Raw genomic sequence first — 13,906 nt, forward strand, 5'->3', positions numbered from 1 at the left:
CGCCATGGATGTGTGGACAAATGGACACTCATGTGAATGTGGACATGGCCCAGGGGCTGCAGAGGGCAATGGTTGACCAGTGTGACACCCCCATGGGCATGAGCCTTCCATGTGAAATCCCTGACTGGCAGGGGCTGGCACAGGAGCAGATGCTGCCCTTATGTGGCCAGAACAGAGAAGTCCACAGAGGGGCTCCTGGACACCCCTCCTGGACACTGTGTTCATGGGCAACAGCCGGCAGGAGCAGACAGGGCCACCACCACCACAAGGTCACCCGATGGGGGACTACAGTTAGCACAACCAGCAGGGGGCGCTGGGGAGCAGGGAACAGCCATCTTTTTTTGGGGGGGCGCTATCCCTCACAGTAACAGCAGCCCCCACAGGTGAGACCAGTGAGCCAGCCCCCTGGGGGTCCGCCCCTGTCAGGAGCTGCTCACTGCAAAGGCCAGAGCTCGGGCAGCAAAGAGGCTGATGCCGTTTCACCTGTGGGGATCCTGTGTCCGCAAAGTGGTCACTCAACACTGCATCCCCTGTAGGCACTGGATGGAGTCCTGGCTGCCCTGTTCCCGCCCAGCTCCCTAATGGTCCTGGAAGACAGCAGAGGATGCCCAAGCACCTGGGCCCCTGCTACCCATGTGGGAGACCCGGATAGAGCTCCTGGCTCAGTGTTGGCCGAGGCAGCCACCAGGGGAACAGATGAATGGGAGCTCTCTCCCCCTCCCTGTTGCTCTCAAATGAACCAATATATCTGTGAATTATGAAAGCTCAGCTTTTCCAAGGTTCGGTACTCAGTGAAGCCTGAGAACCTGAGTGACAGTACAGCAGGGCCTGGGGTTCCCCATGGGCACATCGGCTTAGTCACCAGGATGGTCTGGGGTTCCCATGGGCACATCAGCTTAGTCACCAGGATGGTCTGTGGTCACCATGGGCATGTTGGCTTAGTCAACTGGACAGTCTGGGGTCCCTGTGGGCATGTCGGCTTAGTCACCAGGACAGTCTGGGGTCGCTGTGGGCATGTCGGCTTAGTCACCAGGATGGTCTGGGGTCCCCCGGGCACGTTGCCTTAGTCACCATAGTCTAGGGTCCCCTGGGCATGTCGGCTTAGTCACCAGGATGGTCTGGGGTCCCCCGGGCACATTGCCTTAGTCACCATAGTCTAGGGTCCCCTGGGCACATCGGCTTAGTCACCAGGATGGTCTGGGGTCCCCCTGAGCAAGTCAGTTTAGTCACCAGGATGGTTTGGGTTCCCCTGGGCACATCAGCTTAGTCACCAGGAAGGTCTGGGGACCCCTGGGCACATCGGCTTAGTCACCAGGACAGTCTACATTCCCCTGGGCACATCAGCTTAGTCACCTGGATGGTCTGGGCTGCCCTGGGCATGTCGGCTTAGTCACCATAGTCTGGAGTCCCCTGGGCACATCGGCTTAGTCACCAGGATGGTCTGGGGTCCCCTGGGCACATCAGCTTAGTCACCAGGATGGTCTGGGGTCCCCTGGGCACATCAGCTCAGTCACCAGGACAGTCTAGGTTCCCCTGGGCACATCGGCTTAGTCACCTGGATGGTCTGGGCTGCCCTGGGCATGTCGGCTTAGTCACCATAGTCTGGAGTCCCCTGGGCATGTTGGCTTAGTCACCAGGATGGTCTGGAGGCTCCCTGGGCACGTCGGCTCAGTCACCAGGACAGTCTAGGTTTCCCTGGGCACGTCGGCTCAGTCACCAGGACAGTCTAGGTTCCCCTGGGCACATCAGCTTAGTCACCAGGATGGTCTGGAGTCCCCTGGGCACGTCAGTTTAGTCACCAGGATGGTCTGGGGTCCCCTGGGCATGTCAGCTCAGTCACCAGGACAGTCTAGGTCCCCCGGGCACATTGGCTTAGTCACCTGGATGGTCTGGGCTGCCCTGGGCATGTCAGCTTAGTCACCAAGACAGTCTGGGGTCCCCTGGGCACATCGGTTCAGTCACCAGGACAATCTGGGTTCCCCTGGGCATGTCAGCTTAGTCACCAGGAAGGTCTGGGGTCCCCATGGGCACATCGGCTTAGTCACCAGAATGGTCTGGAGTCTTCCTGGGCATGTTGGCTTAGTCACCAGGACAGTCTAGGTTCCCCTGGGCACATCGGCTTAGTCACCTGGATGGTCTGGGCTGCCCTGGGCATGTCAGCTTAGTCACCAGGGTCTGGGGTCCCCTGGGCACATCGGTTCAGTCACCAGGACAGTCTGGGTTCCCCTGGGCACGTCAGCTTAGTCACCAGGAAGGTCTGGGGTCCCCATGGGCACATCAGCTTAGTCACCAGAATGGTCTGGAGTCTTCCTGGGCATGTTGGCTTAGTCACCAGGACAGTCTGGGGTCCCCCTGGGCATGTCAGCTTAGTTACCATGACATCTTTTGAATGCAGCAGCAAAGGGGCATATCCCATGCCATAAAACCTGGCACGAGGCGCCAGGAGCCCTGTCCATGGTCCACGTCCGTGACCCAATCTGTAATATCCCGTTAGGTTCTGGAATTGCTCACAGCAGCTGAAATGTCACACAGGTGCCTGCTCTGCCAGGCTTCAGGCTGCCCAAGCCACACCTGTGGCTGAGGCCACTCCTTCACCAAGATCCCCCCCACAACACTGCCCTTCCTGCTTTCAGTAGGGTCCTCAGGTCACATCAGGCCACCTGTATGCTGGGGCCTGCCTGGGGAAGGGGGCTCCCTATTCATCATCGTCAGGCACTAGGCAGTGCCACACTGCCTGACAGATACGTGGCTCCAGCACGTGAACAAGACTCCCCCACAGCGGACACGTGTCCTCCTGCCCTGGCATCTGAGGACGGGAGGGGAGTCCACACACACTGTGCCAGACACTGGCTCCAGAGGACCACTGCAGGGATGGAGGTAGGGACGGGGCAAGGGGAGGCCTGGGCGGAGCTGCACAGTGAACACCTTGGCTCAGGGACTCTCAGCCTGGACTTTGGATGAGGAGTGGGTGGCTTGCTGCTCCCAGGTACATGTGGGTCAGTGCCCTGGGGTCTCCCCTCACTCAAGCTGGGCAGCTTAACCAACCACACAGCACAGGGATTCCCTCGGCAGCCCTGGATCACTCAGGGGTGATGAGCAGGCCTGGAGTGGGGCACATGCTCACAGGCCCACAACCCATGACCAGGTTTCCCACGAGCTGCTTCCTGGCTGTTCGTGGTGGGCTCTGCTCCCCTGCTGAGGACAGCAGGGAGGGGACTGACCTGAAGGAAGAAGGCCCCAAGGACAGGCCCTGCCCTGTGTCACAGATGACCCCTCCCCCCGACACCAATGTGCACAGCTCCTCCAGCCTCAGTCCAGGATGGTCTTGAAGTCTGCGGTCAGGGCCGGGTCAGCTGCAGCCTCCAGGGCCTCCTGGTGGACGTCACCCAGGCCCAGCACAGAGGCACCCAGCAGGCTGGGCCGCTGCACCCGCTCGTAGTTGAGCACACTGAACAGCGTCCTGATGTGCGAGGTCCAGGGCTGGGCCTGGGGCACACAGGATGCAGCCTCAGGGGGGCTGCAGAGGGCAGGCAGCCACAAGCCCACCCAGCTTCCCAGGGTCCTGGGAGAGCCCAATGCAGAGCCGGCCCTCAGCCCACTGGCCGGGCTCCTCAGGGTTCCTGTCACTGCACCCCAGGAACCCTCACCCGGCAACACATGTGATCCTCAGGGATGCTAGGCATCCATCCACCTCCAGCTGAGCAGTAGCCTGGGGCTGGGGTCCACAGCACCCCCCCACACACACAGAGGCTAGGTCCTTGGAGTGACCGCAGCAACATTAACTGATGACAAAATCACCCCACCGTGGCAGAGGCACCAGCAGCCATGGGGACAAAGCCACAGAAAAGGCCATGGGGGGCAGGGGGAGCCATGAGATGAGTCCTGCAGTCCTCAGGGGGCAGTGACAGCTGTTCTACCCTCCCCTCCATGTGGCGCCACGGCAGGATTCCAAGGGACCTGGCCAGCTGCCCCCTGTGGGCTCCCAGGCCCAGCTGGGCACCTCCCTCAGCTCCTCATCCACTCACAGCAGGACCCATCTTTGGGCACACAGGCACAAGCCCGTGAGCTTTTGTGTGGGGCAAGACGGAGGCCAGGTCACCTTCTCCCTGCGGAACATTCTGGCTCCCACCACAGAGTCCGGGTTCACAATGGGCTGCAGTCCGCTGGGCTTGGGGATGAAACGCAGTCTGGTCATGGGCAGGGCTGACCTGGCCTGCTGCTGGACCTCTGCATCCGACAGCTTCCACAGCTGTACCTGCTCCAGGTGCTCCCTGCAACACATCTGGGGCTGGGGTCAGGGCTGGGGTCAGAGGGGTTCAGGGCCAGGGTCCAGGCCGACCTGGCCTACTGCTGGACCACTGCATCTGACAGCTCCTGCAACCACACCCACTCCAGGTGCTGCCTGCAACACGCCCAGGGCTGGGGTCAGGGACAGGGTCAGGGCTGACCTGGCCTGCTGCTGGACCTCCGTGTCCGACAGCTCCCACAGCTGCACCCACTCCAGGTGCTGCCTGCAACACGCCCCGGGGCTGGGGTCAAGGAACCTTGGTCCCTGTGGACACAGCATACTCTGCGGGGTGGGGTGGGGCCTACAGATACCCTTGCCCACCACAGACACCTCCCAGGAACCCCCACATGGGGGTCTGAGGCTCCCATTCCACACCTGGCATGACTCGGCGTAATCAGTCCTGATCCCTCAGTCTGACTCAGCAGAACCAGGAGCCAGCATCTCCATCACTCAGGCCCCATCCCCTGATGCCACCCCCACCAAGGTCATCCAGAGGGGATGCCTGTACCCCCAGGTGTCAATGCAGGAAGGGTCTCTGAGACTCATGACCCAAGTCCCTCAGCAGCACCCTGAGGGGACTGAGCCCAAGCATGAGCATACAGGGCTGCGGGCCAGCACAGGGTCTCTGCAGGCCAGCACAGGGCTACCATGGGCCAGCACGGGGCCTCACAGCCTGTGGGGAGCCGGGACACAGACACCACACGTGGTACCTGATGCCCACGTTTTGCAGCCCAGACGCTCCTGCGGTAGAAGAGGAGCTGGTTCTTCTGGAATGTGGTCTCCATGATGTAGAAGAAGGACCTGAGCAGCCCTACCACATAAGTATCCAGCAGCCAGAACAGGAACCTAGCCAGGGTCCCCTCCCTCAGTCTGTGCTCCATGGTCGGGATGTGGCCACGCCCTGGAATGAGGCAGACCCCGCATGTGCACCCTCACAAGGCAGCCATGGTGGGAGTGCAGGGCACGAGGGGCCCTGCAGTCCTGAGCTGGCTGCCCTGGCTTTGTTGAACATGTTGCTGCACGTGTGCCGGCCCCTGGCACCCCATTGCACATGCGGCTCACGGGCAACGCTCGTGTTGGCACACAGAGCAGACAACATGGAAAGGGCTCCCACGTGCAGTGTCAAACTCACAGCCTACGGGCGGAAGACCAGGGGCTGGCGGGACACACAGTGTGGTTACACGGCTGGACCCCTGGGGGCCCTGGCATCAGACATCGCAGGCAACTCAGGGCCCACCAATAACTGGCTCAAGAGAAACTGGGGAGGGGCTGGAGCGGGGCAGACCCTGACCATGGGGACGGCGGCTGGGCGAGCAGGGACAGCGGCCAGAGTCCAGGTCCCTGGTCTGGAGAGCCAATGGCACTGGGCCGGGTTTAATGCCCTCAGCCACCCACAGGTGGCTTACAAGGACCCGAAGGCAGAAGACGGCAAAGCCTGGGGAACAGGGACACCAAGGAGGCAGCGACGACGGCGCTGGGGACCTGGAGGCCACTCCTGGCTTCTGGCTTGGGGGCCGCTGCAGGCGTTTCAGTGGTGAGCCAGAGGACGGACGCTGTCTCACAGTCTCTGACTCTCAAGGAAATGAGAAGCACACTCAGGCCAGCCTCTCCCTAAACGCCGTCCAGTGGGCTGGAAGTAATGGAAACCTCACCCGTGTGTGTGGCTGAGCACCAGCTAAACCAAGTAACCTGGCAGAGTAAAAATCCAGGAGCATATGGCACCGCAGGAAAACACCCAGCCGAGGACGGTGCTGTGGAGCCGTCAGCTGAGCCAGGAGGTGGCAGGGCACAGGAGATGGCCCCCAGGGCCGAGGGTCCCACCACGCGCCTGTGTGGAGACTGAGAACTCGCCACCCCATGTCACCCCTGCGGTCGACCATGCTGAGCAGGCAGAGCTGACCCTCGGGAGCCTGGCGCAGGAGCCATAGGACACCACCCAGGCCTCATGGTTCATGTGGGGTCCGCCACCTCAGAAGTCACCACAGAGGAACCGGTGCTGTGGAGTTGCAGGTTAAAGGACTGCGTGAAACGCTGGCATTCATGTGAGAGCCGGGCGCCAGTCCTGGCTGCTCCACCTCCCTGCTAATGTTCTTGGGAAAGCAATGGAAGATGGCCCCAGTGCTTGGGTCCCTGCACCCATGTGGGAGGCCTGGAGGAATCTCCTGGCTTCAGCCTGGCCCAGCCTGGGTGGTTGCAGCCATCTGGGGAGTGAACCAGCAAATGAAAGCTCTATCTCTCTTTTCCTCTCTTTCAAAATAAATCAAATCTTTTAAAAAGTAACTGATATCAAAATAACTGCATATTACTACACAAGGTGCAGCCAAAGCAGTACTTAGAGGCTAATGCATCACAGCCACACATCCACCATCAGAAGTTTATACAGAATGACAGGAAAGCCTGAAAAAGGCATTAGGAAGAAGATAAACAGAAATCACTGAAATTCAAAACAAAGGCTCAACAGAGAGGACCCCATGGGGACAACAGAACTCAGTCACTCTGAAGGTCAAAGGGCAATGGGGGAGGGGTGACAGGAGGCTGAGCCAGACACAGAGCCGCACTCAGCGGCCTGGGTAAGGCCATCAGGCCGATGCCGCAGACAGAGCGAGGGAGACAGGGTCCCCACAGCTGCAGCGAGAGGGACCAGAAACAGGCCAGCACCAGCAGCACCACCTCTCCCATGCGCAGCCCACACTGGGAAAGCCGGCCCATCATGCCCCATGCAGCAGGAGGCCAGCTGGCCTGGCAGGAGGCAGATCCCCAACCCTGGCATCCCTGATCCCTCTGCGAAGGCAGTAGAGTGGCCACTGCCTGAGCACACAATGTCCGGGTGGGTGCACAGAGCAGTGCTGGGGGTGCCCGGGGCCGATGTCACGCCTCCCGCTGTGGGAGCATTTCCACGACACAAGGACAGAGTGGTCACTGCATATCTCCATCACTGGCCTGGTTTCTTGGGGAGCCTGGCAAGGCATCCACCCCCACAAGCCCTTCCCATCGGGTCCCTAGGGAGGCTGCCATCTGACTCAAGCCCCACCCATCCAGGAGCAGCCCAGGAGAGGGCACCTGCACTGGCAGAGACACTGCCACAGTCCCCTGGAGCTCAAATGGGAAACATGACAGGGGCGCTGGCTCAGCCACCCAGCGAGCCAGGGCAGGAGCCCCATTCCCTCCTCCTGGGCAGCACTCACAGGAAGTCTAACCTCGCTCCTCTCCCCTGCCCAGCACATGACCTGACATCCCCCACACCACCCCATCAGCAGGTGACCTTCCAGTCCAGGGGGCGTGGGGCAGCCTTACCCACCACCCCCTCAGCTCCCGGCTTGGCACTGGCCAACGTCCATTCACCTGAGCTCACAAGCAGCCAGGTGCAGTCCTGCACCCTCACCTTCCAGGTCAGCTCCTGCAGGGAGAGTTTGGCGTGCTTCCCCAGCGAAATGAACTTCTTTGTATTCCTTGGGAAGCAGAGCTTGTTGGGCCTGGAGCCCCAGAGGCCGGGGGGAGGGGGTCACCAGTCGGCGCAGACAGGCCTGCAGGAACACATGCACCTGCCACGGGCTGCTATGCTGCTGCAGGAGCCGCACCAGGCGCCAGGCGCCGGGAGCCCGTGTCCTCCTGGGGGTCAGCGGCTGGCCTTGGGGACCATACCTGCATGGCCGGCCCCCACAGCAGGCAGTGCATCCGGAGAAGTGAGCCGTAGGGGCACCGTGTGTGGTTCGCAAGTGGCTTCTGGAACATGGGCCGCATCCTCCAGTAGCACAGGAGCAGCTGGCGCGGACTGCAGCTACCCCCGGGCCTCAGTGTCCAGCCCAGGAAGATGGCCTCCAGCAGCCTCCAGGCACCCACCAGGCTGGGCCACAGGGAGCTCAGTGGGAAACACGTGTGCAGCCGCTCGCCATAGCCCAGGTAGTAGAGGAAGCGCTTGGGCTCCGCATACACTTGAGCCTGCAGACGTGGTGACCACCGGGCGGCGGAGTGGCCAGGCTCCGGCTTAGTCCACTCCCGTGGAAGCCCTGGTGTGGTCTCTGAACACTCTGCAGGTGTCACCGCACAGGCTGGGACACACCCACGCCCCGAACTGCAGGCAGGCAAGCCCAGGGGTGCCCAGGCCTCGCCACCGATGCTGTTCGGAACCTGTAGCGTGGCCGCGGGCCCCACCTGGGTCTCACACATGGTGCAGGAGGGCCAGGCCTCGGCAATGATGCCAAGCTCGTACAGAGGTGGCCCACACACCTGGTAGGGGCAGCTCGGGGCCACCAGCAGGTAGAATGCGTAGTGCACCAGCAGGAGCATGAACATGTTTCCCATGCGGCGCAGCAGCAGCCCTCACGCGCCGCTGTCGTGCAGCATCTCAGTCACCGTGTTGGGCAGGTAGCTGCTCACGCAGGTGGTGAAGGCCCAGGGCAGGCCTCCGCGGGCACCGTCCAGCAGCACAAAGCTGAAGGCTAAGGCTCGGCCTGCGGCGCCCATATGGGCATTAGTTCATGTACCAGCTGCTCCACTTCAGATCCAGCCCTCTGTTAATGGCCTGGGAAAACAGTGGAGGATGGCCAAATACTTGGGCCCCTGCACCTGCGTGGGAGACCTGGAAGAAGTTCCTGACTCCTGGTTTTGGATTGGCCCAGTTCTGGCCATTGTGGCCAAGTGGAGAGTGAGCCAGCAAATGGAAGACCTAGTCCGTCAATAATTCTACCTCTCAAATAAATAAGTAAATCTTTAAAAAAATTAAAAATGGAACAGAGATGGCCACAACAGGATGTTCTAGGCTAGGCCAAAGCCAGGTACTCCATCCAGGTCTCCCACATATGTGGCACAGGTCCAACACTTGGGCCATTTTCCAAACTTGGACCAGAATTATAGAGGGGACATAAATCAACACTCCAATATGGGATGTCAGAACTGCAAGCAGTAGCTTAACCACCGTGCCTCAAAGCTAGCCCCAAAACGATTCCATTTAAAATCAAATGTACAACATCATAAGATAACTATACAGATCTAGTTGAAATTCAGAAAATTCTTGTACAAAATAACTACCCTGGACTTAACACAAATTTATCAGCCTGGAAGTAATGAGGAACAGTTGCCTCAGATTTTTCCCCTCACCTTTCTGTTTGCATATTGAGGCTGTCCTGTAACAGCCCTCCTCCCAAAGATGTCTATCTCCTGAACCTGTGAATGTGTTAGTTTACGTGGCAAAACAGATTGCAAGTGCGATTGTGTCTAAGTTCTTAGGATAAGAAAATTAACCCAGATAAAGTAGGTAAGACCATTCTCAGTACCTGAAGTCTTTAAAAGTGAAGAAGCTTTGCCGGCGCCGCGGCTCACTAGGCAAATCCGCCACCTTGCGGCGCCGGCACACCGGGTTCTCTCCCGGTTGCCCCTCTTCCAGGCCAGCTCTCTGCTGTGGCCCGGGAAGGCAGTGGAGGATGGCCCAAGTGCTTGGGCCCTGCACCCCATGGGAGACCAGGAGAAGCACCTGGCTCCTGCCATCGAATCAGCGTGGTGCGCCGGCCGCAGCGCGCCTACCGCAGCAGCCATTGGAGGGTGAACCAATGGCAAAAGGAAGACCTTTCTCTCTGTCTCTCTCTCTCTCACCGTCCACTCTGCCTGTAAAAAAAAAAAAAGTGAAGAAGCTTTGCCAGCTGTGGTCAGAGGAACATTGGACTGCAGAAGGACAATGAGATGGTGGAAAGAGCCTCTAGTTAAGGAATGTAAGCATCTTCCAGGGGCTCACAAAAGCAAGCAAACAGATTCTCCCACGGAATGTGTAAAGAACTGTGGCCAGCAAAAAGAAACTCAGGCAGTGAGTACTGCCTTGAGCACTAATAATGAGCATTTGGCACCAGGAGTGCTCCCCAGACACTACCATAACTGAAAAGGCCCTCCCAGACTTCCAATGTCCCTGAGGTAGTGCAACCCAGTCCTAGCTGAGAATCACTGCATTCATGAAGAGTGACTTGTCAGAAACATTGAGAATGAAATAATCAGATTCTAAGACAGAAATTCAAATATTCTGATTGATGTTAATAATTACTTTTAATGTACTCATAGGCCTTATTTTCTATTATAAATAAAATATTCCATGCCTACAATGCTCTCATGGGCTCTTCAGCCAGATCCGAAAGCCTTAAGGGCTGATTCTGAGGCCAGAGTGTTGTTTAGGACATCTGCCATTCTATGAGTCTGCTGTGTATCCCACTTCCCATGCTGGATTTTTCTCTCCCTTTTTGATTCTATCAGTTAGTATTAGCAGACACTTGTCTTGTTTGTGTGATCCCTTTGTTTCTTAGACCTATCCATGCCATCGAATGTGAACTGAAATTGATCACTTGGACTAGTGAGATGGCATTGGTACATGCCATCTTGATGGGATTGCATTGGAATCCCCTGGCACATTACTAACTCCATCATTTGGGGCAAGACTAATTGTGCATGTCCCAAACTGTGCATCTCCTCCCTCTCTTTTCCCACTCTGAAATTTAACAGGGATCACTTTTCAGTTAAAATTTAAACACCTTTGAATAATTGTGTGTTAATTACAGAGTTCAACCACTAGTACTAGAACAACAACAACAACAACAAATACTAAAAATGATAAAGTATTACATTGTACATCTAGAGTCAGGACAAAAGCTGATCAGGTCATTGTTTCTTATAGTGTCCATTTCACTTCAACAGGTTTCCCCTTTGGTGCTCAATTGTCACCGATCAGGGAAAACAAATGATATTTGTCTCTTTGGGACTGGCTTAATTCACTCAGCATGATGTTTTCCAGATTGCTCCATCTTCTTGCAAATGACTGGGTTTCATTGTTCCTTACTGCTGTATAGTATTCTATGGAGTACATGTCCCATAATTTCTTTATCCAGTCTACTGTTGATGGGCATTTGGGTTGGTTCCAGGTCTTAGCTATTGTGAATTGGGCTGCAATAAACATTAATGTGCAGATGGCTTTTTTATTAGCCAAATTAATTTCCTTTGGGTAAATTCCAAGGAGTGGGATGGCTGGGTTGTATGGTAGGGTTATGTTCAGGTTTCTGAGGACTCTCCAGACTGACTTCCATAGTGGCCTAACCAGTTTGCATTCCCACCAACAGTGGGTTAGTGTCCCTTTTTCCCCACATCCTCTCCAGCATCTATTGTTAGTAGATTTCTGAATGTGAGCCATTCTCACCGGGGTGAGGTGAAACCTCATTGTGGTTTTGATTTGCATTTGTCTGATTGCTAGTGATCTTGAACATTTTTTCATGTGTCTGTTGGCCATTTGGAATTCCTCTTTTGAAAAATGACTATTGAGGTCCTTGGCCCATCTCTTCAATGGGTTGTTTGTTCTGTTGTTGTGGATTTTCTTGATTTCTATGTAGATTCTGGTTATCAACCCTTTATCTGTAGTATAGTTTGCAAATATTTTTTCCCATTCTGTCGGTTGCCTCTTCACTTTCCTGACTGTTTATTTTGAAGTACAGAAACTTCTCAATTTGATGCAATCCCAAATGTTAATTTTGGTTTTGACTGCCTGTGCTCCTGGGGTCTTTTCCAAGAAGTCTTTGCCTGTACCTATATCTTGCAGGGTTTCTCCAATGCTCTCTAATAATTTGATGGTTTCGGAGCATTGTAGGCATGGAAAGCCAAGATATCATGGAAAAGAAAAAAAAAGAAGACCTAAATGAAATATCTCCACGAGTGAGATCCCAGTGGAAAGAATGGGGCCATCAAAGAAGGAGGTACCTTTCTCTGAAGGGAGGAGAGAACTTCCACTTTGACTGTGACCCTATCGGAATAAGATCAAAGTCAGCAAACCCTAAAGGCTTCCATAGCCCTGGCAACTCATGACTAGAGCCTAGGGAGATTACTGACGCCATGAACAAGAGTGTCAAATTGTTAAGTCAGCAACAGGAGTCACTGTGTACTTACATCCCATGTGGGATCTGTCCTTAATGTGTTGTCTAATGTGCAGTGATGCTATAACTAGTACTGAAACAGTATTTTTACACTTTGTGTTTCTGCGTGGGTACAAACTGATGAGATCTTTACTAATTATATACTGAATCGATCTCCTGTATATAAAGATAATTGGAAATGAAAAAAAAAACCTGGTGTTAAATTGGAAATGGCATAGAAAATTAATTAATTTTTAAAAAAATAATATGTAGGATCTCTGCCTTTAATCTGCTGTACACTCTTATTTAATGCTATAACTAGTACTCCAACAGTATTTTTTTTTCACTCTGTGTTGCTATATGGGGGCAAACTGTTGAAATCATTACCTAATTTATACTAAACTGATCTTTTGTATATAAAGAGAATTGAAAATGAATCATGATGTGATTGGAAGGGGAGAGGGAGCGGGAAAGGGGAGGGTTGTGGGTGGGAGGGAAGTTTTGGAAGGGGGAAGCCATTGTAACCCATAAGCTGTACTTTGGAAATTTATATTCATTAAATAAAAGTTAAAAAAAATAAATAAAATATCAAAATTAACACACATCATATTATCTATGTACTTCAATGAAATATTCCTAACTTTCTGATCAATTTCCTTACCAGGTCAGCCATTCATAACCCATCACTAGAATGGAATCTACACTTATCTTAGCCAAAAGGCTGAGAAGAAATTAGAATGGAATCTAATGGAAGCCAAAGGGAGATATATTTTTTGACTCTAAAAGAATATACGGTGGGAAATGTGGTACCGCAGGTAAAGCTACCATTTGGGACACCTGGTATGTCATATATATTCCTTCTATACCTAATGTGGGGAGGATTTTTATAATAAAGAGGTTTTAAATTTTTTAAGGTTTATTTTTTATTTATTTGAAAGTCAGAGAGAGAGAGGGAGAGACAGAGAGAAACAGAGAGGTCCTCATCTGCTGGCTCACTCCCCAAATGGCTGCAACACCTGGGGCTGGGCCAGGTTAAAGCCAGAAGCCAGGAGCTTCATCCAGGTCTCCCAGGTCAGTGCAGAGGTCCGAGCAAAACTAGGCCATTTTGGAGTGCTGGCTCAAAGTCCTAGCTGCTCTGCTTCCGATATAGGTTTGTGCTGATGCACCTTTAGAGGCAGCAGGTGTTGTCTCAAATGTTTGTGACCTGACCCTGACAGCCACTGCCAAAACCCAGATGGAATTCCAGGCTTCTATCTCTGGCCTGGCCCAGCAGAAGCAGTTACAGTCATTCGTGGACTGAATAAGAAGTTGGAAAATCTGTCATTCTGCCTTTCAATTACATTAAAATAAATATTTTTTTTAAAAAGGAACACATTCATTTAAAACCATTTAAAATAAATTCAGAATGATGAACTTCACTCTCAACAGTATGATTTTGGTATTGTGCTAAATTATAATTTCACATATGAAATACGAAGTGGAAGATTTTACTGTAGGGGCTGGCACTGTAGTGTGGTGGGTTAAACTGCCACCTGAGAAACCAGCATCCCATATGGGCACCAGTTCAATTCCAGGCTGCTCTGCTTCTGATCCAGCTTCCTGCTAATCCACCTGGGAAGAATGAGGAAGATGAATTTGGCCTGGCCCAACTCCTGCTATTGCGGCCATTTGGGGAGTGAACCAGTTGATGGAAGATCTGTCTCTCCTTCTCCTTATGTAATTCTGCCTTTCAAATAAAATAAAT

At 54.3% G+C, this 13,906-nt stretch overlaps 1 pseudogene; it reads right to left on the reverse strand.

The window, feature by feature from the left end:
- Positions 1 to 3,309: 3,309 nt before the first annotated feature.
- On the reverse strand, positions 3,310 to 8,581 carry LOC133754755 (telomerase reverse transcriptase-like; annotated as a pseudogene).
- Between the last annotated feature and the right edge of the window lie 5,325 nt (positions 8,582 to 13,906).

This window comes from Lepus europaeus, unplaced genomic scaffold (genome assembly GCF_033115175.1).
Source record: "Lepus europaeus isolate LE1 unplaced genomic scaffold, mLepTim1.pri SCAFFOLD_29, whole genome shotgun sequence".
In the NCBI taxonomy this organism is placed as follows: Eukaryota; Metazoa; Chordata; class Mammalia; order Lagomorpha; family Leporidae; genus Lepus; species Lepus europaeus.